Source organism: Petromyzon marinus, chromosome 3 (genome assembly GCF_048934315.1).
Source record: "Petromyzon marinus isolate PM22_M1 ecotype Great Lakes invasive population chromosome 3, UKy_Petmar_22M1.pri1.0, whole genome shotgun sequence".
NCBI classification, from domain to species: Eukaryota; Metazoa; Chordata; class Hyperoartia; order Petromyzontiformes; family Petromyzontidae; genus Petromyzon; species Petromyzon marinus.
The window spans coordinates 17,385,982-17,413,222 of record NC_133669.1 but is presented as its reverse complement, the minus strand read 5'-3'; the positions used below and the strand labels follow the sequence as shown (position 1 = coordinate 17,413,222).

Genomic DNA, 27,241 nt, shown 5'->3' with positions numbered 1-27,241 from the left:
GGAGAGAGTGTGGGAGAGAGAGTGTGAGGGAGAGAGTGTGAGGGAGAGAGTGTGAGGGAGAGAGTGTGAGAGTGTGAGGGAGTGGGAGAGTGAGAGAGTGTGAGAGTGTGGGAGAGAGAGAGAGTGTGAGGGAGAGAGTGTGAGGGAGAGAGTGTGAGGGAGAGAGTGTGAGAGTGTGAGGGAGTTGGAGAGTGAGAGAGTGTGAGAGTGTGGGAGAGAGAGAGTGTGGGAGAGAGAGAGTGTGTGGGAGAGAGAGTGTGAGGGAGAGAGTGTGAAGGAGAGAGTGGGAGGGAGGGAGAGAGTGTGAGAGTGTGGAAGAGAGTGTGAGAGTGTGGGAGAGAGAGTGTGGGAGAGAGAGAGTGTGAGGGAGAGAGTGTGAGGGAGAGAGTGTGAGGGAGAGGGAGGGAGAGAGTGTGGGAGAGTGGGAGAGAGTGTGAGGGAGAGAGAGTGTGAGGGAGAGAGAGTGTGGGAGAGAGTGTGAGAGTGTGGGAGAGAGAGTGTGAGAGTGTGGGAGAGAGAGTGTGAAGGAGAGAGTGGGAGAGAGTGGGAGGGAGAGAGAGTGTGGGAGAGAGTGGGAGGGAGAGAGTGTGGGAGAGAGAGAGTGTGGGAGAGAGAGTGTGAGGGAGAGAGTGGGAGGGAGAGAGTGTGAAGGAGTGTGGGGGAGGGAGAGAGTGGGAGAGAGTGGGAGAGTGTGAAGGAGTGTGAAGGAGTGTGAGGGAGAGAGTGGGAGAGTGTGAAGGAGTGTGAGGGAGAGAGTGGGAGAGAGTGGGAGAGAGCGTAAGGGAGAGAGTGGGAGAGAGTGTGAGGGAGAGAGTGGGAGAGAGTGTGAGGGAGAGAGTGGGAGAGTGTGAAGGAGTGTGAGGGAGAGAATCGGAGAGAGTGTGAGGGAGAGAGTGTGAGAGTGTGAAGGAGTGTGAGCGAGAGGGAGAGTGCGAGGGAGAGTGTGAGGGAGTGTGAGGGGAGTGTGAGGAGAGTGTGAGGAGAGTGTGAGGGGAGTGTGATGGGAGTGTGAGGGAGAGTGTGAGGGGAGTGTGAGGGAGAGAGCGAGGGGAGAGCGAGGGGAGAGCGAGGGGAGTGTGAAGGAGTGTGAAGGAGTGTGAAGGAGTGTGAGGGAGAGTGTGAGGGAGAGCGAGGGAGAGTGTGAAGGAGTGTGAGGGGAGTGTGAGAGAGTGTGAGAGAGTGTGAGGGGAGTGTGAGGGGAGTGTGAGGGAGTGTGAGGGAGAGTGTGAGGGGAGTGTGAGAGAGTGTGAGGGAGAGTGTGAGGGGAGTGTGAGAGGAGTGTGAGGGAGTGTGAGGGAGAGTGTGAGGGGAGTGTGAGAGAGTGTGAGGGAGAGTGTGAGGGGAGTGTGAGGGGAGTGTGAGGGGAGTGTGAGGGGAGTGTGAGGGAGTGTGAGGGGAGTGTGAGGGAGAGAGCGAGGGGAGAGCGAGGGGAGAGCGAGGGGAGAGCGAGGGGAGTGTGAAGGAGTGTGAAGGAGTGTGAGGGAGAGTGTGAGGGAGAGCGAGGGAGAGTGTGATGGAGTGTGAGGGAGAGTGTGAGGGGAGTGTGAGGGGAGTGCTATTTGTATGCGCGCGGAGTGCGGTGTGCGAGGAGAGTACGCGTGAGGGAGTGTAAGAATGCATGAGAACGTGTGACAGGAGGTGTGTGTGTGTTTATAGGTGTGTATATGTGTATATATAAGTGTGTGTTGGTGTATAGGTGTGTATATAAGTGTATATGCCACTAGGGAGACAAAGGCGGTCGGGCGTGGTGCTGGCCACCCACCCCCTCGTGTACCGTTCCGGCCTTCATAGGTGCTCGCTAACAGCACTTGCCCCTACAGTCTGTTAAGGCTATATGGGGGATCTTTGTCTTTGTTGGTGTATAGGTGTGTATAGGTGTGTGTATATAAGTGTGGGTGTATAGGTGTGTGTATAGGTGTGTATATGTGTGTATATAGGTGTGTAAAGGTGTGTATAGATGTGTGTATAGGTGTGTGTGTGTATAGGTGTGTATATAAGTGTGTATATAGGTGTGTATATAAGTGTGTGTATAGGTGTGTATTTAAGTGCGTGTATATAGGTGTGTAAAGGTGTGTATATGTGTGTGTATAGGTGTGTGTATAGGTGTGTATATACGTGTGTGTATAGGTGTGTATATATAGTGTAGCGGTTATCGCGCTGCGCTATGAACCTGGCGACCCGGGTTCGATTCCCGCTCACGGCCAACACCAGTGACGATTAACTGACCCGGTCCTGAGCCTCCCCGAGGTCGACTCAGCCTCAAATGAGTACCCGGTGCGGTGTGTAATCATGGCTGCTGGGGAGACAAAGGCGGCCGGGCGTGGTGCTGGCCACCCACCCCCTCGTGTAGCGTTCCAGCTTTCACAGGTGCTCGCTAACAGCACTTGCCTCAACAGCCTGCCAAGGCTATGTGGGGTGTATCTTTGTGAGAGAGATAGTGTAACACTGTGTGTTTGTGTGTTCGAGAGAGAGAGTGTGTGTGTGTGTGCGTAAGGGAGGTGCGTGAGTGTGCGTGGGTGATAGGGGGCGTTCGGGTGATGTGTAAAGTCTGGGTGAATGTGTATGTCATTTCGGGCAGTCGACCCATGGGCTCCTGGTACTGACCTCTCGTCAACAGCGAGATTTCGACATGGCCTCAAAGTGCACCTAGCCTGGCACAAGCGCTGTGGTGACCTCACCGCCACTTAGTGACGAACGGCGGCTGTTATTGTTGTTAGAGGATGAGTTTAAGTGGGGAGTGGTTATTTAACTGCACTTGGAAAGTTTGATTCCCTGCCACGGCTATTATCAGTGACGACTGATATCCGATCTAGCCGTGACTCAACCTTAACTAAGTGGCTTATCTAGTTTGCTTTGGCACAGGTAAAACCCATTGAGCAAATTAATGTCCATTTTCGACGGGGCCCATGGTTACAGAACAGAAAGCTGGTGCGGTGTGTCAACATCTGCACTCGGGAGATAAACGTGATAGGACGTGGTGGTGCTGCAGAGTCAATGTTTTATTTGGCAATGCTTGTTTGCCTCTCATTGAGTCTCGTGACTCTTTTTTGATGAGGGTCCTGCCAGGTGTTTCGTAGTAGTATGGGGGCGATGATTGCCATGTAGGGTATTTTATGGGCAATATATTCAAATTTGGCAAATCTGGACCTTTGTAGGCTATAGAGGAGAGAACCTTTGAATGTTTTGCGGGTGTATGTCTGGCTCACAACACCCACCAACCTCGTGTTTCCAGACAAGAGCAAATGTCATTTGGGGAATAGCTGACGTTGTCTAATTTCTATCCGTGATGCGCTCGTATCCACCACAGTGCAACGGGTTTGGAACCCCTCTTCCACCTTAAATTATACACCAGACAACCATGAAATGAGTCTGAAAGTGAGAATTTGCTGCTAGATGCTCAATGAAGTGCCCTGCTCACATCTTATTCAGTGGATCCTACCACCAAATAGGATGCATGCCGGGAAAGAGAGGCTGCTATTCCTCTGCCGGAAGCTGCACCGGTTCTGCCCAGACTTCTGTATAATACAGGAGTTCTGGTGAGCTGGTTATGGCTTCTGTCACCACGTGGGTGAACAGTATTCTACCTGAGGCAAGATAATGTTAGATAACAAGGAGAGGTTCTTCTTCTGGGTAAAATAATGAAGGGAGTTAGAGCATAGTGGCGAGGTGAGGGAGGCCTCCCCATGAAAGTCAAGCAGGGAATGATGGTGGTTGTGATTGCTGATGTTTTTGCTGAAATTGAATATCCAAAGAGAGGCCGAGAAAAAGCTGATGAATCTCATCAGCTGGTGAGTGTCATCAGCCTTAAGGTCTTACCGCGTGATTAATATCTGAGTGGCTCATGACCCGCGCACTTTGGAGGGAGTGATTGGATGGCATGGAACAGATCAGCACAACAATATACGGTCCATGACAGAGTTATAAACCAATACTTTTCTGTTATTGGCACATCTACACAACTACTTGGGTGCATCCTGACTCCAACAAAAATGTCTACTGGACTATGCGATAACACAACGGCAAATGAGAGAACAGGTCTTTGACACCAGGACATCTCTAAGATGCGCCTGCCACACTTCCTCTGTTGGGTGGGCGTCCACCTAGGATCCCAGTTAAATGCACAATCGTCTGGGCTCAGCTGGCTGTTGAACCTTGCAAGTGATAATTCGAACATATCTTGCACCTGCAGTTGGCTACGACTGCCCTGAATGGTCAATGGAGACCTCCCTTGAAACCCTGGCGATTGGAAGTTTTTTTTCCAGCTGGCTGAGAGAGAAATATCAGGTTCTACAATATCCCTAGCCCGAGAACGAGGAGGCGTCCTGCAACCATTGCTCAGATGTTTTGAGAGCTGCTCGGCGCTGGATGAATGAGTTGGGGTTGCCGGTTGCTGAGGAGATGGAAACTGCCTAAGTGGCCCATAATCGCAAATCACTATTTATTACCACCAGACAGGTAACATACAGCGCCACTCCTATTACCATCATGAAGGGGATGAATGCTATATATCCAACCCCACACGGAAACAGGCCTGCAGATTTATTTGGAATTCTTAGTGAGGTCTTGGGGGAAGGGGAACCCTCCAGCACAAACAACTTCAAGGAGCAACGGCAGGGTTGATCTTGCAATGGCCGTACAGCCTCGGACATTTCAGGAAGTTGCCACTCCCTTTGAGTGGCTGGCTGATGTGCCATCTACCAGGAGGTGAGAAAACTGTTCCGCAGCCTGAGACCGGGTGAAGTGCCAGGCAGGGATGACCTCCCAAGTGAATGTCTTAGGGAGGGTGGTGATTTTGTGAAAGTTGTCTTAGGTGACACAATTATGACTGCTTGGAACAATTGGCGAGGTTGTTAAAGGATTGGAAGGATGTTCCAGTGAATCACCTTTTTTAGACGGGCGACCATGCTGATTGTATCAACTATAGGGGCATCTCCCTCCGCTGCGTGTCTGGAAAGGTTCGGCTGGATTGTTCAATATCGTCTTGCCAAGCACATTGAGGGGACGCTGGGTGAGTCCCAGTGTGGCTGAAGACAAGGGTTGTCCTATACACAGACGTCAGAGTCTCTGCCCGTTTGCTACAGCAGAGTGCGTGAAGAGCTCACAAATATTTGACAGATATGGACACAGTCCCATCACCTGGCGTGGTGTGTAAACGTCAGCACTTTGGAGATAAAGGCGGCCGGTGTGGTGCCGGTCACACTGCCCCTTCGTGCGCCGTGCAGGATTTAAATTGAGGTGCTCGCTAACACTTGCCCCAAGAGTCTGTAAAGGCCGTACGTCTTTGTCTTTTGACTTCATGTGGATATTCAAATTTCTAGCTTGTTTTGTTTAACCAGGTGAGAACTCAAGAGACCAGAATAGCCTTATTTACATGAGTGACCTGGGTTACCACGATGGCATTTGGGTACATGCTCGTGTAGGTGCGTGTGGGAGTGTGTGGGAGAGAGGGTATAGATGTACAGTATTAGTACCGTAACGATACACACACACCGCACGAGTTTTGTTGAACTGTCGTGCTCGAGGGTCAAACTTACAGATTCAGGAGTCGTGGGGATTTTTTTTCTATTGTGGTGAATATAGCGGCCTCCAGCGGCTGCAGGGGTTACGCGTACCCATCACATACAATGCATACGCAGGTGGTTCGATGCGAGAATCGTGAGCGTTGAGAATCAATATTGATCTTTGATCGGAGGCTTTGTTACACCTTCAGTGTGCGTGCGCGCGTGTGGCTCACTATGAGTGTTTGCGCGTGAGTGGACACGTGTGTGCGCGAGTGCCTATGTGCAATGTGTGTGGGAGCGGTGGTGTGGTGGTTAGCGCGCTGCGCAATGAACCTGGCGACCCGGGTTCGATTCCCGCTCACGGCGAACACCAGTGACGATTATCTGAACCGGTCCTGGGCCTCCCCTAGGTCGACTCAGCCTCAAATGAGTACCTGGTGCGGTGAATAAAAACATTGCCACTGGGGAGACTAAGGCGGTCGGGCGTGGTGCTGGCCACCCACCTCCTCGTGTACCGTTCCGGCCTTCATAGGTGCTTGCCAATAGCACTTGCCCCTACAGTCTGTTAAGGCTATGCGGGGGGATCTTAATCTTTGTGGTGGTTAGCCCACTACGCTACACGAGTTCGATTCTCGCTCACGGACAACACCACTGTCGACTATCTAAACTAGTCCTGGGCCTCCCCTAGGTCGACTCAGCCCCAAATGAGTACCCGGTGCGGTGTGTAAACATTGTCACCGAGGATGGTGCTGGCCACTCACCACCTCGTGTGCTGTGCTTACTTTCATAGGTAAGCATCTCGGATTTGCACGATTGGCTGCATACGGTGCGAAAGAAGCTCAGCACGCATACATACATATAGGTGCTCACTCACTTGCCTGAAAATTATGTTTAGGCTATACGGGCGATCTTTGTATTTTTTTTCGCGGGGCACAGCCAACATCAGTGGCGATTGTCTGACCCGCTCCTGGGCATCTCTGACGTCGACTCATCTTTAAATATGTTTTTTTGGTGTGCGTTGGGGAAAAAATAAACCATCAGCATTGGAGAGACAAAGGGGGTCACGCTACCTACTCCTTCATAGGTGCTCGCTGACAGCAAGCGCCCCAATATTATGTAGGGCTATCCGTGTGCCCCTTGTCTTTGTATGAGTGAATGAGAGTGTATGACGTGGGATGCGTACGTTCACGTGTGTGTATGTGCGTGCACGTGTGTGTGAATACATGTGGTTGTCCTTGTCACAGCGGTTAAGGCTCTGAATGCATGAGAATGCGTGTGGCTCATTGTAGAAATCGCAGGACGTGTGTGAATGCATATGAGTGTGTGTGTTTGTGCGGCGTACGTGCATGCAGTGCCTCCGTGTGCGACACTCTCACACGCACACACTTGGATGTGTGTGTACCGAGACATGGGCGTGTGCGTGAATGCACCCGCTGTGTGAATGCACGTACAATTGTGTGCGCGCCGGTGTGTGTTCATGTGTGTCTACGTGCGTGTGTGTGCATTAGCATGTTCGTGTGTGTATTTGCATGTTGGTGTGTGTGCGTGCGCGCGCGTGTGCGCGTGCGTGTTGCTCGCGTGTATAGTGTTCGCTGACAGCACTTGCCTCAACGGCCTGAAACAAACAAATCTATACGTGTACGTGCGCGCGTGCGTGCGTTCGGGCGCGCGCGCGCGTTGTATGAGCGACACGCGCGTGTGTGTGCGCACGCGCGTGTCGGCGTGAGTTCTGCATCCCGAGCGCGTGATTGCAATACAACACAATGCGCTCCAAGGTTGTATCCATCACGTACTGTACACGCGAACGTGTGAGTGTTGTGTCTTGTCGGGTGGGAGCTGCAGTTTAGCGGTTAGCGGAGATGCGCTCCGCTACGAACCCGGCCACCCGAGTTCGATTCCCGCTCACGGCCACCAACGCCAGTGACGATTATCTGAACCGGTCATGGGCCTCCCCTAGGTCGACTCGGCTTCGAATGAGTACCTGGTGCGGTGTGTAAAACATCACCACTGGGGGAGACAAAGGCGACCGGGCGTGGTGTTGGCCACCCACCCCCTTCGTGTGCCTTGCCGGCCTTCATAGGTGCCGCTCTCTAATACCACTTGCCCCCAACAGTCTGTTCAGGTTACACGGGGGGTCTTTGTGTGTGCGCGCGCGTGCCTATTGGCTATCTCATCGTCTTGCCATGCCGTTCGTTTCGGCTATATATATACACACACCGTACACGCGCGGAGAGGAGCGGTGATGCAATGATTAGCGCACTGCTCTGTGAACCAAGGTGTAAACCCGAGTTCGATGTCCGGTCACGGACAACATCTGTGGCGAGTGATATCTTAAACGCGGGGCAACAACCACCCCTTGACCAATCCGCACTGACCAGTGTGGTGAAGTCAAAAGACAACAACAACAACAACGGCTTTGCGGGGCATTTAGTCCAGCGGTTGATGAACAAAAGGGCTGTCCTGTAAATTATTACCATGAATAATAATCATCGTTATTATTATCACTGCATTAATATATACCTAATGCACTTCTGCAAAGCCAAACAGTCCAGTCACACTGCTGTCAGAGAGCGGACATGCGTACCTTTGGCCGCAACCCTGCGTTATTTTTTAAAGATAATTGAATGACGCCAGCAATTATGATGCCCTAATCCTCCTGCTCTCTCGCTCTCTCTCACTGGGCCCGCCCATGTGCAATCACCAACCGCCACCTCCGTAATGTGCAGCAGCAGCAGTAGCATCTGCAGCAGCAGGAGGAGGGTTAGATCTGGCTTATTCCCCAAAATGCCACGGTGTCACACACGCGAACGGAGGCGTTACGTAATGCGCGCGTGTGAATGCTGCCCCTTCTGCTACTGCTGCTGCACATGTGCGTGCGTGTTGTGGAGTTATGTAACGTCAGCCTATATATGCCTCGCCTGTCATCGAATCACGCAAGAATGCGCCGACCTCATCAAATGTCGCAAGCTAATCAGGACCTCTGCTTGGATAGTGCATGCTTGGATACAGTGCCTGGATGTTGTACCTGGGCGAGCGACCGCCAATGCACACGGCTAGTCACGGGCAGCGAGGGGGGCTTCGTGTGAGACAGCGGACGGTCAGTATGGCAAAAAAGCGAGTGTTGTACCCCCCCCATCCCCCAGTGCCATAATCAACCCCTATTTAGATCAGTTGTAGTGAAATATGGTAATCGTCCAGTGGCGAATTTCACAGATATGCCCTGTATATGAGCAGCAACTGAGACCTGGCGCAGAGCAAGCAGAACGGAACCAGACTCGATTAGCAACCAACCATATACACAGGATGGCCCAAAATTCAGGACACACAGGGTTATATTTATTTTAACAAATCAAGCGAGGGTTATTTAACTTATTTTAACAGGTGCTCAAACTAACTCCCATTAACATTCATGCATGATGCATGAATTTTGGTTTGAAATTAATTTCGGACTGTTTTGTTAACATTACGGGTGTCATCTGTGAACATTCGTCAATTTGTGTTTTTTTGTCGTAATTCATGCGCAGGTTCTTGGTCACGTTTTATAAACGACGAATTTCACGTGACCCCACAATGTGTTGTGCCAGTTTTTAAATAAACTAAATTGTATATGTCGTGGGTTTACTCTCCAACACACCGGTGTGCTGTACTAGTAACGACTTGGCATATTTTGTTTACGTGACAAACCTCACTAATTGGCTGTGTCGGGTGGTGGTGGGTTTAACGACACATTTATATTTAAGCGATCTAACCCAAAACCTCTTACGGAAAACGAAATAACCCTATGTGTCCTAACTTGTGGGCCACCCTGTATACTAGCCATGCAATATTAGATCTGCAGCAGCCATGGTTTCTCCAATGGTGGATGAAGACCTTCCCAAAGCCATCGTGAATGCTCACGGCCTCGCGATGCGACAATCCACCCAGCTAGCCCCTACCGCACGTAATTGTTCACCACCAATGTTTTAGAAATTCAACAGAGGTTGTCCTATGCGGATGGACTTACCCTTGTCATATTAATTTGGAATTTCCACCGCCCAGCCAGATTCCAAAGCCCCAGACTTGCGACGCCCCGGGCACGTTTGTTACCCGGTTATACCGCAGCTCTGGTGGTAATTAATCTCGGAACCCTTTTGCACGTGACTAATTAAATGACATCAAAGGGGAATTCAAATGCCAGCCCATTACCCCGGCCACGTGAAGCAGTGGAACATACAACACATACGCGCACACACTCGCCCATCACTATATGTGGGGATTCACCCCCCCCTCCTCCCACTATCAGACCCCACTGGATAGGTACATCTATATCGCTGCAGGGAACAAGGTATTATTATTATTATCATCATCATCATATAATCCACGGCTAGCTGGTTGAGGGCCTCCCCATTGTGTGCAGGTCGTGTGAAAGGTCACATTCTGCTCTGCTCTCTCGGAAGTCTAAAACTCCTTTATCCCCTCTACCGTCTGTGGTGTCGACTCCCTGTCCATGCTTCGAGTCGAGGCTCAAGACTGCGTCTTTCTCCTCCGTCTCGGACCGTCTATTTATTGCTTCAAAATAAACATTCCCACAGCTTCTGTTGAGGCGTCTTGAGGTGCCGTCACAGTTTGACGCGAAACATGCATCCAAATTGGATTGCATTGTATTTGACCATACTTCACCACGCCCGTTAAGCGCTGGTCGGTGGGAGCGCAGAAATACAGAACAAAGGATTTTTGCCTTACTGCCCTCGGCTGCCCAAAGTGTAACCCCGCACGATGGTGGTCACCCATCCAAAGCACTCTCCAGGCCTTAACCTGCTTAGCTTCTGCCATTTCACGAGATGCCGTGCAGTTTGGTACGCGCGTGAGGAGGGGGTGGGGGTGAGTAAAGAGTAGTTGTACGGTACTTATATGCTTTCACATCTATGTTCCTCGCCTTTGCCAACCCGCAATGACCAGTGTGATGAAATATTGTCAAATGCACTACAAATACCATTTGGGTTTTCATATACTGTACTGTATATATACAGTTTTTATAACAAAAACATATATAGCGTCTAAATGATCAAACACGCTCTCAACAACCCGCACAGGCGTGGAGAAGCGATCATCCAGCAGTGGATTGACAATATTCCTGCACGTGCTCTCGATATTAGAGAAAGTAGTCCGCAACACTGCTGCAGGCATCCCATTGCCTCGCGATTTCACCTCGGACAAAAACCTCAACGAAACCATTTATTTTTGTGTCACCAGGTAAGGCCCGCTGAGCTATGTAGCTTTTTCAGAAGCGACCTGGCCACAAATGACAGCTCAAACGAAGTGGCTCATCACGTGGAAATTTATAGCAGCCAAATCGTCTAAACGCGTGTCGATTGTAAATGTGGAGGGAAAACCCGGAGGACCCGGAGAAATTTCCACGTGACCACGGGAAGAACATGCAAACTTCAAATATACATCAGGCGTCAAGGTCGGGATCGAACCCGCGACCTTCTGTATACCAGACGAGGTAGTTAACATCTCGCCACCGTGGCGAGAGGTTCTAACCTGCCTACAGGGCTACAGGAAGAGAAGATAACAATATGGTAGGGTTATTATGGATGAGGCGTACCATATAACTCGTCCAAGCCTAAGGGTCTTCCTCACCCGAATCTAGAGTCTAACCAGTTTCTCTACGCCGATAATCCCTTCTGCAAACCAACCTCACAACGTTCCGGAAAATGTCGAGTTGAGAAAAGAATTGGTCTAAATGTACGAACATTATCGGTGTTGGCTGTCGTAGTGAGCGACCGGTTGAACGGGCGGGTGGGCAACCGGGTTAGTGACTAGGTGAGTGACTAGGTGAGTGACTGGGAGAGCGACCGGGTGAGCGGCCGGGTGAGTGACTAGGTGAGTGACTACGTGAGTGACTAGGTGAGCGACTGGGAGAGCGACCGGGTGAGCGGCCGGGTGAGTGACTAGGTGAGTGACTAGGTGAGCGACTGGGAGAGCGAGTGGGTGAGCGACCGGGTGAGTGGCCGGGTGAGTGACTAGGTGAGTGACTGGGAGAGCGAGTGGGTGAGCGACCGGGTGAACGGGCGGGTGAGTGACTGGGTGAGTGACTGGGTGAGCAGCTGGGTGATTGACTGGGTTGAGCAGCTGGGTGAGCGGCTGTGCGAGTGGCTGTGTGAGCAAGGTGGTGAGCGAACCGCTGAGCCATTGCTGCTGTTTTTGTCTCACAGGAGAACAAGGAGAAGGCCGGATCCGATGACGTGGCGTCGTCAGGTGAGGAGCTCGGGGTTTTCCGGAGCCCAGGTCTCTCCGGCACTCACCCATTCGCATTAAAAATACTCACCCTCCCCCCGGGGGGGACTCCCCACGGCTCCCTCCATCTCCCCCTGTCTGCCGTTAACGTCTTGCTCCCCCTTCGCCCTCCCACCTCTCACTCTTCCGACCTCTCTCTGTCGTTCCCTCGCATCTCCAATCTCTCCCCCCCCCCCATTCTCATCTCTCTCGCATCTCTCTCGCTGTCTTGTCGGTTCTTATCTGCGACTCTGTCTCGAACAGTTTCTGCTAAATGTATAATTTAGTTTTGAATTTACATTTCCTTTGGGAATCGGTCGTGGAGGAGTGGCATCGTGGCTCGTAGACTGCACTCAGAATAATTCCATAGGTGGAGTTTGACTTCTATATTTGCGGGCGGGGGGGGGGCATGTAATTTTTTTTATCTTAATTGTAAACTACTGAAAATAAATTGATAAAGGTGTCCAGTTTGGGAGGGGCATAGTTCCTCTGTGCCCCCCCCCCCTCCCCACCACTACTGACATCAGTGGCGAGTGATATCTGTGAACTGGTCCACCATGGTGAAATATGGTCAAACAATCCCCCCCCCCACTCCCCAAACAACCGACGTGACATGGGAGTCTTTCATTCATCAATGGATGAACGAAGGGTTGTCGTGAACACACAGGTTTTTCACAGCCCAAAATGCTATGATTCAGCGTTGATTTTTGGGTTAGGCCACGTAATCATCTGGCAAAAATGTGTGCCATTAATACCCTACACATGGAGAAACAAATAAAATTGTCAAGTGGTATAGAAGCGTTTTAGGTGAAGGGGACCCAAGACTGGTTCTGAAATATCACTCACCACTGGTAGCCATGGGCGGGAATCGAGCCCAGCAGGTCAGCGGTTTTATGAGCGCAATGGGCTAATGGCTGCGCCACCGCTCTCCCTCGGTCCCTTATCTCTCCCAATTCTCCTGACTGCCTTCTGAAATGAGGACACTCTGTTTGCTTCTATCTTTCACATCTCTCTGTTATCTCTTTCTCTCTCGCTGCCCTCTGGGCTCAGCAGGGTGCTCTCTGCCTCTTGATCTTTCTTAATCACTCTTACTCTATCGCTGGCTTTAGATCTCGGTTCCGCCACCACAGGCTACATTGTGCCCTGTGCGTTGAGAAGGGTCCTCACTGTGACTCTCCAGCCCCATATCAGCTCTCTCCCTCTCTCCACCTCTCTCGCTTTCTCTCTACTGCATGCTTGGTTGGCCTCCCTCTCTTTTCTCTCCCCACCCCCCAAACCGCGCCGCCTGTGTGCCTGCATCTTTTTCCATCTCTCAATCTTTCCCTCGGAGCTCGCACATGCTGTCTCCCAGTTCAGCGTATATACCTGTATATAGAGGGCTCAATTTCAGCCGGATCTGTCCGAGTCAGTGACCCTGGAAGATCTTTCGGCACCCGGCACACCACATCTAGTATATCATTCGCTGCGGCTGTGACTACTAGTCACGTGCCTACTCCAGTATTACCAAGCGACCTGGAAAATATTCGGTGACAAATTAAGCACCCGCATTTTACATGACGGTTATCAGAAGGATTCCTTCTGCCTTTGCTGTCGAGACCACTTTTGGGTTACCTGCTCCTGGATGATGGTCTCCCCCACACCGTGCGGTTTATGGGCGGGGGTGGGTGGGATGACAATGGCCTCGCGGCCGTCTGTAGCGCCTGCATTACGCACGACGATGGCCCATCCAAACGATCATGGGGAGCCTAAAAAATGTCCCCCCCTTCGCCAACACGCACCGACGAACACAGTGATATACGGTGAAGTCAAACGACTCACTCCCCCTGTGACCGACAATCAACGTAGAGAGGCCTTCATCCAGCGATGAAAGTGACAAAGGGCGGTAACTTGACTCTCTTCCTCTGCGTGTCGTGGGTCTTTTGGGAACAGACGTGGGCGTGGAGAAGACACGTGGAGCGGCGTGCGTGGGCGCCAATGCCAAAGAGGTACAGGGTTCATCGCTGTCGCACGTCGCGTGTTGAGAACCTGTTGGGTTTTGTTTAAATTCAAAGTTAGCGTTTCTGCCTGCCTGCTTGAGTGACTCAGAGGTCAGAGGGTTCAGAGCGCTGAGCTGCCAATGATGAGAATCTGGGGTTCAAATCCGGGTTTTGGCCGCGCATGGTTGAGCCGGTGTTCTCAAGTGAAGTGTGTTGATTGTCGCAGCGCAGTGACCAATAACACGTTTTTTTCATTTAATTTGGCAAAATCTTGGCTCTGAGACTTGAGAAGTAAGGATTTTACTAGCACATTACGAACAGGGTCACTACATTTGATGAACAATATGCCTGACCGAATTTAAAGTGTTTTATTTTCGTCCAATCAAAGCTTTAAATTTCTATCAGACTGCCTGGTTATATATTGATACTAGCATCACTTTTTTTACAAAATGGGTATTTGTCACAAATTTATTCCAGTTGTGCATTCGGAATCATTGCATGAGAGGAGGTTTTTCAAGGGATATCCAAAACAATCTTCCAAGTCGCCTTTTTTATCATTTGCACAGTCGGGGTGTGCACTTTTGCACACATTCTGCTGCGAGATAACATTTGCAGCATTACAATATTTTCACAACTGGCATTTAGCCAAATGATATGCAAAAACATATTTCATGTTATATTTATTGTGCAGCCATTGGGGAGCAGATTGTGATCACCAACTCGCTAAACTTGAGAATCCAGTTTAATCAGAGGCAGCCGACGCTCACATTCGAAGCCAACATCTCAGCAGTGCTGGCTCAAGGCTCTGTCATCCGACCTACCTGGCCACCGTTTAACTACTTATTTTGGGTTATGCGTTTCTTTCAAATGCAAATAATCAGTCATCGGACACTGAATACTTTTGCAAAGTAACTCCATCCGCACCTAAACACAAAAGTCTGGCAATCTACCTGGCCCACGGTGCCCAGTGGTTAACTCCATGATCCGTGTGACCTCTTTGGCTTAGGGTTGCCATTTGTCCCGGTTGTCCCAGAATCGTCCCTTTTCTGAGGTAGCTGCTGTCCTGGGAAATCTGTAAGTGTTCGCAGGGCATTAAAAGTCCCCTTTTTTGTCCGTTGTGTAATAACACAGCACCAAAGGCAATGCAATTACATGCAGAGTTCTTCCCTGTCCCGGTATTGTGAGATATTCTTCTTTGTTGTGATACATTTGTTGTTGTTTGTGCTTTTTCCTTGGGTGCAATTTCTTAATTAGTTTTTTCTTCTTGGATTTTGCTCGATATTAGGGTTTTGATTTGCTTGGTAGTGGCTGCATATGGGATTTCAGTCCTTATATATAATTAATGTGCAGCGTTATGGAATGCTATTAGCATGAATGACGCTCTATAAAATGTAAGTATTATTCTTATTATTACCACGATATGTCCCGGTTTCTTTTATGTACCTCAGAGGTGGCAAACCCTGTGACCTAATGACCTCGTGACCTTTGGCAGGTGGACGAGGTGGTCGATATCGACCTGGAGGCCCCCGAGACGGAGAAGGCCGCTCTCGCCATCCAGTCCAAGTTCCGGCGCCTGCAGCGCAAGAAGAAGGACTGAGGCAGGCTTGGCCAGGCCCCTGCAGCCCACTACGCCTCGCGCACTTAGGCCTCACCCAGTTTGGTCCAATGTCCTTTTTATTTAACCAGAAGTGAGAGTCCGATGAGATTTGTGATCGCTTTTGTGACGGAGGCCTAGGAGACCGTGTTTCTCGGACAAGGGTTGTTTTTATTTAATTTTTGTTGGTAATTTTTTTGGGGGGGGGGGGGGGTTTATTTCGAAATTTGCGAATTGAACAATGACACTGGTTACACGATGACACTTTTTCTTGCTTATATAATTTTTGCAAATTAATACTTTGTATGTTAAAAAAAAAAACTTGCTAATGAATGTGATCGACGAAAGGCGGTGTTGTGTTCACATATCTATCACGGACCCTTTCGTTTTCTGAAAAAAAAAAAAACAGGAAAACAACATTTTGCGATATCCTTTCCGCTCGCCACGTGTTTTCTCACCGCTTTCACAAAACGGCTGTTTGAGCGATGCTCGCACGTCTCCACAGGTGTACGCAACAATCGGTGCTGTTGAAATGGCACACGCAGCAAAATGTTCATCGGTTAAGAATCACCGCCAAACCACCGCCAAACCACCGCCACCGCACCATCCGCTGGTGACCTGCCAATCAGGCCTCACCGCAGACAGCAGTCAATCTCACACCCACCCGCTTGCCACCCTCGCGCGTTAACGGTCTCCCAGCTGAGAACTCTGCCTCGGACGTAATGTGCGTCACTGTTGCTATGGTCACAGCCGCTGTTGTTACCCTTTGTTGAGCGGAGGAAAATAAACCGGTTTTAGTGCAGCGGGATTTTAGTTTAAAAAAAATAAACCAGCTCATGTGTAAAAAACAGCTGGGCGCGGACTGTTCCGTAAAAAAAAAAGGAGGTCGCAAATTGTAACCCTGACATTAAACGGAGGCAGGTTATTTATTAAACTTATCAACTCCAAATGGTGGTAAACGATGCCTCATCAATGAATTCATCAAAGAATATTGACTTTTAATTGTTGCAATCGAATTGCAAGTGTGTAAAAAGAAAATCGATGGTTTTAGATTTCCGCAAACGTTTTTATAATTGTGAACGCTGTAGGTTTAATTTTACATTCAGGTGACAGTCGAACAGAACTGTGAAACGCAGACAGGACAAAACCACAAGCAACGCTAAACACGATGTGGTAAAATAAAAAAATAAAAACGACGAGACAGAGATTTTATTCTTGAATGGAGTATGGAATCTGAATTATGACAGCTTCTCAAATTGACGGTCACGTTAATTCTTCCACCGGCCTAACGCCCCACCAGCTAAAACCGTTATATCTTCTCATCTCGTGTGTAAAGGGCTGCACACATTTGTTGTCGGAGAGGTTGCCACGTTCTCTGGATATAGGGACAGGTGCTGTTTTCTCCGCAGAATATTCACGAGATTACGATCATATATTCAGACTCGGTGTCGTATCCAGTGCAAACACCCACGTACAAATATGCCACAGACACAAAAACACATTTAAAGTACCACTCTGATTATCTGTCATCTGCTTATCTATAAATTGTCTCATCTGTTAACCCACCCCTGTACCCCTGCATCAGAATTTACGCACGCGCGTGTGTGGATACTCACTGCTAGGGTCCACCCTCCATTTATCCGCCCTCACTAATATCAGATATCATCTGCAGGTTTTTTTGTTATCCAAACGACGATATTTCCTCTTTTCCACATCTTTTGCACAGATAAGACGAGAAACCCGGAAAGCGGTGGTGAATTCGTCCTAGAATCCGCATTTGTCCTCCACGTGTGTATTCTTGTGGAAAAGGGGAAAAAGACTGCATGGATAAGCGCGGATTATTATAGGATCTGCCGATCGAGCCTCCATATCAGTGGGGAATAACGGAGGTCTCCTCTATGCGTGGTAATCAGTAGTGCACACGCGTATTAATAAACAAATAACATCACGCACACCCCTTTGACAATCCACTGCCGGAAGAAGGCTTCCCACCGCCGCGTCGGTCAATCTTGTGTTGTTTGACCATACTTCAGTCGGTGCGGGCTGGGTAAGGGCAGGGGTGTTTGAGGCTCAGGGCCAGCTCAAGATGCGTTACTCGCCACCAATGTTAGCCACGGCCAAGGAACGAAACTCGGGTCGCAAGGTTCGTAGCGCAGTTCACTAACCGGTACGCCTACCCGAGTACAATTTCTCAGCCACGGCTAATATCAGAATCAGAATATGTATTTAAACTGAAGGAATCCGATGAGCTATGAAGCTCTTTTTCACAGATGTCCAGTAGGGGCGGGCAAGAACGTTACAACAAGAAGCAATACAAACACGTGATCCTACCAGGCAAAGCCTATGAGGTATCAACTTGTTTTTCAGAAGCGACCGAGCCCAAAAATAATAATAATAATAATAGCTCGACAAAGTGGCCCAATAATTTGGACATTTATATCAGTGACGAGCGATACCTGAACCTGTTCTGCCCCCCCCCTTCATCAACTTGCACTAACCAGCTTGGTGAAGTATGTTCAAACACCCCCCCCCCCCCCCCCACCAAGACCGACATGGTATGGAGTGGCCCTCATCTACTGTTGGGTCGAGTGTCTGGAATTGTATTTATTTTATACAGGATGATCCGTTTATAGATACCCCACCGATGTATAATGAGCCTCTTCCGAAAGCAATGACCATCAATTGAACGCCGCAAGCGAAATTAGACCGGCGATGTTGGGCGATGCGCATCAGGAGAGTGTTAAAAGATTTAATACGTGTATCGAGATCGGCGTGAGACACGCGGAGACTTTTAATTAAAACGTTTTGTTCTCCATTATCTCCCCTTTCGTTTGAATGGGGCATCTATATGTGGATCACCCTGCATTGTTTGTAGGCATAGCCGAGTATGGGTCGATTCACGCGCGCGCTGCACATAGCTGCATTGTCGCTATTGTTGTCTTCGTGTGCACGTATATACAAGTACTGCACGCACACACAACGAGGGGCCACCGGCAACGTTTGAGGTCGAGTCGATAGCGTCGAGGCTCGGCGGATGACGATGCTTCATCGTGCGTCCCATCAAAAGAAATCGATTGTAACGCCGGAGGCACGCGCGCGTCAACTCGCGCGTGATGAAATCGACGATGGTAGGGGAAGGCAAAGTCGAACTTACGTTCGCAGTGACGCTCCAGGGGCGAATATAAGGACACGCAGAAAAAAATGTTACGGGAAAAAAATATACTTACAGAACGTGGGGGAAATATGCAAAACGAGACGGGGAAAATATTGCGCGCAAAAATCTTGAATCAAATCCAGATCCCAAACCCCCCTCCCCCGCGTCATCGCAATTCCAGAAAGGGCCGCGTTGCCCAATCCGAGCGTAGGGTCCTGTTCATGGTGAGGTCCAGTGTCTTTACAGGACCATAGCGCGAGGCTGGTGATGCTGGGATCTCAATGTGGGATCATGGGTTTCTGTATGGGATCATATAGTGAGGCTGGTGATCCTAAGATCTCTATGCAGGATCACGGGTATCTATGTGGGCTCATAGAGTGAGGCTGGTCATGCTGGGATCTCTTATGTGGTGATGCAGGAAAGTCACTGACATTTGTTCCATGCTAGTTAGCCACGGCTACGAGATGTTAACTCCCTCACGTGGTATACAGGAGGCTATGAGGTCGATCCACCCCCTGACGCCTGCTGTATATTTGGAGTCTGAATGTTCTCCCCGTGGTCGTGTGGAATTTTCTCCTGGATCTCCGGTTTTTGCCTCCACATTTAGAATGAACATCCCTGATTTGAAGCTTTCGTCACTGCAGGAATTACTCTTTGGTTCTTTCGGAAACGTCACGTAAAAATTAAACAATTTATTACCGAAAGAGCCAAAGAGTAATGAACATGCCATTAGAGTATTTGGCTGCTATACATTTCCACATGTTAAGCCACTTCGTTGAGCTATCATTTGTGGCCAGGTCCCTTCTGAAAAAGAGCTATGTAGCTCAGTGAGCCTTACCTGGTAAAATAAACAAAATATATAGTTTAGTTTATAGCCGAACTTTCAATATCAAACCGATTAAGCTGCCTCTCCTGTGCCTGTGTGCTAATACACGTACATATAACATTATTACGATTATCAACAACCATTGCCGATCCACTGCTGGTTAAAAGCCACCCCGTGCGGGGTCGGTCAAGGGAGTAGTTTGACCATGCTTCACCATTCTGGTGTTCATTGCGGATTGGTGAGTTACCTAATAACCGGTTCAGATATCACTCGCCATTGAGTTTTATTATTATTTTTACTTTCCGTGGCCAGGAATCGAACTCAGGTCGCCAGATTCATAGCGCCGCGCACACGGATCACGACGCCAACGCTCCCCCAACCCCATGCCAGAATATGCACCACGCGGCGTTTGCAGTGAACACGCATGTATCCACACATGTGGGGTGGATGCATCCTGAGTGTGTACACAGTTGTGTGCATATCTTAATACACACACACACACACGCGTCTACCTATATCTCTACATTCCAATAAATATACACACGCACCTGTGTCTGTACAGGTACGTGTGCACGGTCGTGTATGGGGAGCGGCAGTGTGGCGGTTAGCGCGGTGCGCTACGAATCTGGCAAAACCGAGTTCGATTCCCGCTCACGGCCACCAACACCGGTGACGATTATCTGAACCGGTCCTGGGCCTTCCCTAGGTCGACTCAGCCTCAGATGAGTACCTGGTGCGGTGTGTAAACGTCGCCACTGGGGGAGACAAAGGCGGCCTAGCGTGGTGTTGGCCACCGACCTTCACAGGTACTCGCGAACAGCACTTTCCCCAACGGTCTATTAAGACTACACGGGGGGGGGGGGGTTTGTCTTTGCACGGTGGTGTAAACACCCACCTGTGTCCACATAGGTGGCGGGGGGAGCCGATTGCACGGGGGGTATACATCAAATGCCAAAATAAATCCAATTCTCAGATTCCGCGGTGACAAATGATGGAGTCGGCCATCGTAAACGGCACGCGCCCGTCCAACGCGCTCGACGATTGGCGAGCGTCTCCTGCAGCAGGGGGGATTACATCCGCGTCACGGTGCCGGACAAGAGAGCAGCTGCAGAGATTTTGTCTGGCAAAAATTAGAACATTACATTAACCACGCGAGAGGAAATAACACAATCAGGTGTTGTGTCGGGCAATCCACTGCTGGATTAGGGCACCTCCCACGCTGTGCAGGTCCGTGGGGGGGGGGGGGGCTTATTTGAGCATATCTCACCACCCCAGTCAATAGTGCGGGGTTGGTGAAGGAGGGGAGCATAGAAGTGCAGTACAACAATGGTTTTCTTTTTCGCGGCATCGTGGTGGCCCATCCAAGCACGTATCCAGGCTCAAAACCCGGTTTAGCTTCGGGAATGTGGCAACGGCGTGCGGTTGCTGATGAGGCGGCGTTGCTTAATGGCCTTCAATAATTTTCGAATTGAATACGTTTCATTTAATTATCGAAAAAAATTGGGACAAATACGAAGAAATATCATACAAGCCGCGTTTATCATTAATTGATTTTAATGAAATGCGCGACGATTAATAAAAAAAACGAACGACATTTAAAGCATTTTAACAAATTGAACGATTTAATTATATATATACACACACGTGTGGGCCTGCAATGCAAAACAAACTCGTGCATTGCTTGATAAGCATAAGAGAACGCAAACCACTCCTCAACGCAGCGAGCGGTGGTCACGGTGGACTCGCAATTGAATGTCACCGTAACAATGCGACATCACTGCCGACTAATTAACGCGAGAGAATGTAAATTATTGTAGGGAAGAGGAGCCGATTCAGAGGAATTTGACGAGTTGAGAGTGAACACGAACGCGTGCGCGCGCTTTATTACTCCGCTATCGAATCGGCGGGACAGAGTGGCGCTCTGGCTGAGACCCCGGTCGCTTGTTTTTTATGTCTCTGCCTCTCTTCGGCATCAGTCTCATTATCGGATTAATTACGTGATTAAAGAGCGCGTAGAGGGTGGGGTGGGGGGTAGCGGGGGAGGAGGGGCGATGGGTGGGGGGGAGAAACGCTCATAATGATTCTTATTTTCACTAAGACTCTTAAGGGCAATCCCTAACCTCCCCCACCGCCCCCCCCTCTCATAAACCCCATCAAGAACCCCATCAAGAACCCCCCTCCCCTACGCAAGAATAATGATCCGGTCCCGCATGACAGCTAATGTCATCACCCGCAGTGATTGTGTTGCCCACACAATTTCATTCGAGACGAGTGCATCGCGTGAGCGCACAGTGCTCAGCGCGAGTCCTCTAGAGTTGGGCCGTTTGTATGCGAGTATTCTGTAAGGTGAGGGTTAGGGTGTGAGTAGTATTTGTATTATTACAGAGTTGGTCTCATATCGAGTGAGGGGATACAGACCCTGGTAGGGACGATCGCGCACGTCCTATCCGGTTTGACGCGGGGCTTCATTTCTCACTCGGGTATTGTCCTATTGGCTGGCTTGGAGTACTGATTATCGGCGTAAGGTACTACCACTAGAGTACAAGGTACACCTCGTCAATAATAATAATGATACGCGATACGGACGTGGCGTAACGAAATTATTCCCTGCACGATGTTCCGTACTGCTCCGGCTGCAATGAATCAGTGGTTAGACTCTAGACTAGGGTGCCGAGTCAGCTGGAGGTGGACGATGGCCAGTCAATATGGTTTAGCACTAAACCATATTGACTGGCCAATATGGTTAAGTAAAAACTACCTCTACAGGGCTGGCTGGAAGCCTGCTCTGTAGAGGTAGTTTATAGCGCTGTAGAGATGTGTAGGGATAGAGGTATTGTCGAAAAGGCTTCGCCTACATTGTATAGAGGTCTATAGATATTAGTCTATAATCCTAATCTAGCCCAGGCTATATTAAAGGGTCTGGTCTCTACATCTATAATGCTAGATCATAAAGGTAGGCTGCAGGTAATTGAGCGTAATTTTTACTTAAAACTTTCGTGACTGCAGGAATTCAGATTCTTTGTTCTTTCGGTAAAGTCACGTAGATAGAAAATAAAAAATCAAATAAATAAAAAATAAAAAAATTAAGCAAAAAACCCACGACGTTTCGATCGCAACACAAGCGGTCTTTATCAGGCGGAGAGAAAAGATGACCGCTTGTGTTGCGAAACGTCGTGGGTTTTTTGCTTTTATTTTTAATATATTTATAATTTGTTTAATCTACGTGACTTTACCGAAAGAACCAAAAATACGTGAGCGTAATCTTTATGGCTGTGACGTGGATATCTATGGGTGGTGCTGCAGTCTCGTGGGATGGTGAATTCTACTGGCACCAGCTGCTGCTACCGATCCTGCGTGAAGTCGTGCGTTAGCTGGAGACGTCCTCCTCATCTTTCCCACCGTCTCGCCCTCCTCCTTCCCTCTCCCACCACCTCCTCCTTGCCCCCTCTCTCTTCATCTTCCTCGCCTCGAGCTCGAGCCATGGTTGCGCGCAATAGCAAAGATCGTTCTCATGGCACTGATGAGACTCCTCCATCCGTCCCTCCACTCCCTCCTGTTTCTCCTCTCCGCTCTCCACCTCCCTCCCTCCCATCTCAGCCCTCCATCCCACCAAATGCCTCCCTCTTATTACATCACTCCCATCCCTCCGTCCCATCACGTCCATACTTGCATGAACATCTCTCTCCCATCACTTTCCACTCTTGCACCTCCACCATAACGTGCATCTCTTCCATCACGGCGTTCACGCACGACCACGTCTGTTTCTCACATCGCATCTCTTTAACCCTCACGTCTCTGGCCTCCGTCGCATCTTCTCGCCACGAAATCTCTCTCCCGTCACAGACGTCACGCAGCATTTCTCTCCGACCGCATCTTCCGTTCCCTCCTCCCATCGCAATTGTACCATCACGCATCCCCAATTATATATCACTCTCCATCCCCATCACATCCTACCTCGCGACCAAAATACAATGAAACCAATGCGCGAGTCGAGATCGACGGGGACAAAATTTAGACGAGGTGACGATGCTACCGTCTATCGTTTTCGTGCGAGTAAATCTCGATTACGCCCACGTCGCTCGCACCATTCGATCATTTGCGAGCGTAACTCAGATGGCATCCTCGCGTCGCGTCTAGCCTCCTGGAGCAAGCGTGATGCTGTACACGCGACACGGAGAGCAAGAGATTTAAAAAAAGAGAATTAAGGTTAAAGAACAGATCGTGTATCTGAAAAAAAATCGAATCGTGACAAATGATGTTAGAATCGCCGCGGGATGGGTGCTGAATCGATGCGTGCCCGAGGGACGAACCGCATTTCCGCCTGAATGACGGCGTTAATAAAGTCTGAGCACGTTTCCAAAAATAGACAGATAGCCTAGGATTTAATCTGGACTTAAGGCAGGCGCAATTAGGGATAGACGCGGCCGCGCGGCATCGTCTCCCAGAGAGATCGGCGCGACTTAGGGTGGACGCACGACAACATCTGCCTGCCGGTTCGTGTGGTCGCAGATTTCTAATATCCGAGGGCAACGTACTGCCGCGGATTTCCAAAGGCAGCTGTGTGGACGAGTTTGGTTGGGTGGGTGGGGGAGGGCTAGAGATGAATACCAATATCCTGATGATGATTATGCTGATTGTAGTAATGTTGCTGCTGATGATTGTAATTATGGTGATTTGAATTCCAATTAATCGCGATGCTCGTGATTATATTGAAAATATCGACCGACGCTTTGATGGCCATAACACCATTACCTGCATGGGAAATAATAATGATAACGAAGTTAAAGATGATGATAATGACGACAGGTCTTCCTGTAGTTTACTCAGGGTGAACCAAAACTCTCACTAAATTCCTAAAGCGGTTATTGCGACAGGTTACAATGGTAATGATGATTACAATGATGATGATGATTATGATGAGAATAACAACAATGATGATTCCGATGATGATGATGATGATTCCAGTAATGATGATGATGGTGCTGCTTATGTTGACGGTCATGATGTCTAGGAGAGCATATTTAAATTATGTACATGGGACTCTAGAAAAGTAACTTCTACCTGGGCACATCTTTGAAGAGACAAACCCACACTTCATTCAATACTACCCAGTGTAACCTCGCCGACTCACCTCGTCACATCTCTTCCACGCTGAAGTCAACGGGGAAAGAGAGCGATGTCACTGTAGCCACCCGAGCTCCTGCGGCTCACCACTTGAAAACCAATGTCCCCACGATCACGAACCACACAGCAGGTGCTGGGGGTCAGTCTGGGCCACAGAGTTGGACTTCATTTCGATGCCCAGGCTATATATAATTCTACATAGAGTGGATGTAGAATTATATATCTGGGCTATACGGTGGATGTTGAATCCTATACGTGGGATATTGAGTGGGTAGTTGGTTCTAGGTCTGGGATATAGCATAAACGTCGAGTTATCTATCTGGGCTATAGAGTAAGGGTTGAGTCCTAGTGCTGTGCTGTGGAGGTTGGGTTTTCTTGAGAAGCCACACTCTGTGACAGTGGCCACCTCACTCGGCTGATTGTGCATGAGAGCCACAGTCGTGAAGGTGACGGAGGAATCACGTGACAGGTTTGTGACACAAACCCCACGTGTCGCCCAGCGTCGTCGACCCTCTTCAATCAACCATCTCCTGTAGCTTTGCGCACATGTACAGATAATAAATTATATACAGTATATGCATACAGCTACCTGCCAAACTTTACTGAACATTGTCTGCTCCAGTCCATTCCTGCACGGGTAGATGTCTGCCTTTCTAGCGTCCCTCTTGCTCGACGTTGATGATGATGATGTGTGTGTCGCTGTACAATCATAACCTGTAGGCTGTAGGCAACGTGAAATGTATCTGTGTCACCCACCCCGAGTCTTGAACCGTTAAGTGTCGTGTTTCAACTAATTTATGATGATTAATTCACGGATATGCTTTTAGACTTGACAATGTTGTTGATGTTGTTGCTGATGATGATGTTGTTTATCGCTGCCGACCTCCGCCGCGTCATCTGGAGAACTACGCCTCTCTAATCGAGGCGTCCGTTGTGAACCCTGAGCGAGAGCGAGCATGCCTTGGCTGTGCCCACGCAGGTACCTGCTGGCCTTCATCCAGCAGTGGGTAGAGGGTGGGTGATGATGATAGCGATATGTGTTAGCTACTTGTACTGTGCTCACCACGTCCAGGGTTTATCAAAAGGTCACGTCCTGGGCTTCGGTAAGCTCATAGCGCTTTTACCCAAAATTTAGAGACTGTAAGCAGAACTCTGTCCTGTGTCTCCGCATATATATAAAAAAAAAAATGTCATTATGTTGGCTTTCCAGACCAATATTATGGAGCAAAATTTGTTTTAAAAAGCAAACTCTAGATCGTTTTCGATAATCTGGGTTTCATCAACAGAATCACATTTACTTTTTATTTTACAAATGACCAGTCTTGGTTTCCACAAGACACCATGCCTTTGATTTTTCTACTTGAGCCAAAGTCTTGGGGGTTGTTTTTTTTTACAGAGGCCATAAAAACAAATCTGATGTCTCTGGGTCCCAGGACCTGTCTTGCTGACAACGCTAATCCCCGATGTCCTCTCCCGAGTTGCGTGATTGGTGGCATAACAAGGGCCCAGAACTGGCTCTGCTGCAAGGAATAAATAGGTTTGTGCAATATAAATAAACGCTTCCCCTTTACCATGTTGGGAAGAAGAAAAAAACACAGAAAGCTATCCATATTCTCGGGGCTAAATTTCTCACTTTTAATTTTATTTTTCGGTTACCAGTAGACGGGGAGGTGGCGACGTGACCCAGTTGCCACACGCAGAGGGAGAGGTCGGCACAATTGGATGTGGTGTGCCGGTTTCCAACCCGGACAGACGAGGCTGAAACGGGCCCTGGCTACAGCCTTGGTCGCGACACGGCTCCCAATTTGAATTCTCGTTTACCAAGCGCCGCTTCTGCTTCTTGTCGCGGACGCCGATCGCCATGCCGTCCACCGTGCGTGTCGCTTTGTGTCGCTCAGTTTTCATTCCGGGGGGCTGATGGTCATTTCAGGGCACCGAGCCACACACCACTGAGGCAATATGTTCAAGCCCGGGGGCAGGTTGTCTCCCATGGACGGATACCTTTGTCAGAGACACGAAACTTGCAACCTCGGGAGCTTCGGGTACAAGACCTGGGACTGGGTGTGCTCATGGCACATGAACAATAACGATAACCGTATCAAAAAAAATTACCCAAAACCATTCCTGAAGCTGGGCGTCTCTCATGGAGCGCATTGCTGTGTCAAAGACAATTAACGAGTAACGTCTGTGGTTAAAGGTTGAAGCCCTGGGGTTGGGCGTCTCTCATGAAGCTATTGCCTATGGCAGAGACACCAAACCTGTAGCCTTTTGAGGGTACAGGTTCAAGCCCAGGGACTGGGTGTCTGTCAGCTCTTTTGGTGTCTTCATGACTCAGCTTCCTGGGGTTCAGTGCGAGTTGTTTAATTATTTAAAAATGTCGGTTTGCCTGCAATGTCTTGTGTGTTCGCTGTTCCCACCCGAGCATGGGCTATTTGTATTCGCGCGCACTTATTAATGAGCGTCAATAAAATGAACAGCCTCATATCTGTGTCTGCGCTGTCACTGTCTTCAGTGACGTTCGTACGCGTGCATGGTCGATGTTTGCAGGCCTTTGGTTATCCACTGCTGTATGAAGGCCTCCCCTGTGCCACGTCAGTCGTGAATGATGGTGCCGCGATGGCGAGATGGTATGCAGGAGGTCGTGGGTTCGATTCCGATCCTGACGCCTGTATATTTGGAGTTTGCGTGTTCTCCCCGTGGTGGCTTGGGTTTTTCTCCGAGTCCTCTGGTTTTCCCCTCCACATTTAGAAACATGCGTTTAGAGTGTTTGGCTGCTATCCATTTTTACATGATAAGCCATTTCGTTGA

The 27,241-nt window shown here is 49.3% G+C and overlaps 1 long non-coding RNA gene across 1 annotated transcript in view; it reads left to right on the top strand.

Annotated features, from left to right (window-relative positions):
• LOC142905379 (uncharacterized) overlaps positions 1-26,915 on the top strand; it is a 58,690-nt gene extending 31,775 nt beyond the window's left edge. The window contains exons 2-4 of the long non-coding RNA XR_012929520.1: positions 11,699-11,741; positions 13,689-13,744; positions 15,228-26,915. This is a non-coding gene — a long non-coding RNA (uncharacterized LOC142905379). The remainder of the gene's footprint in view (positions 1-11,698; positions 11,742-13,688; positions 13,745-15,227) is intronic.
• The last annotated feature ends 326 nt before the right edge of the window (positions 26,916-27,241 follow it).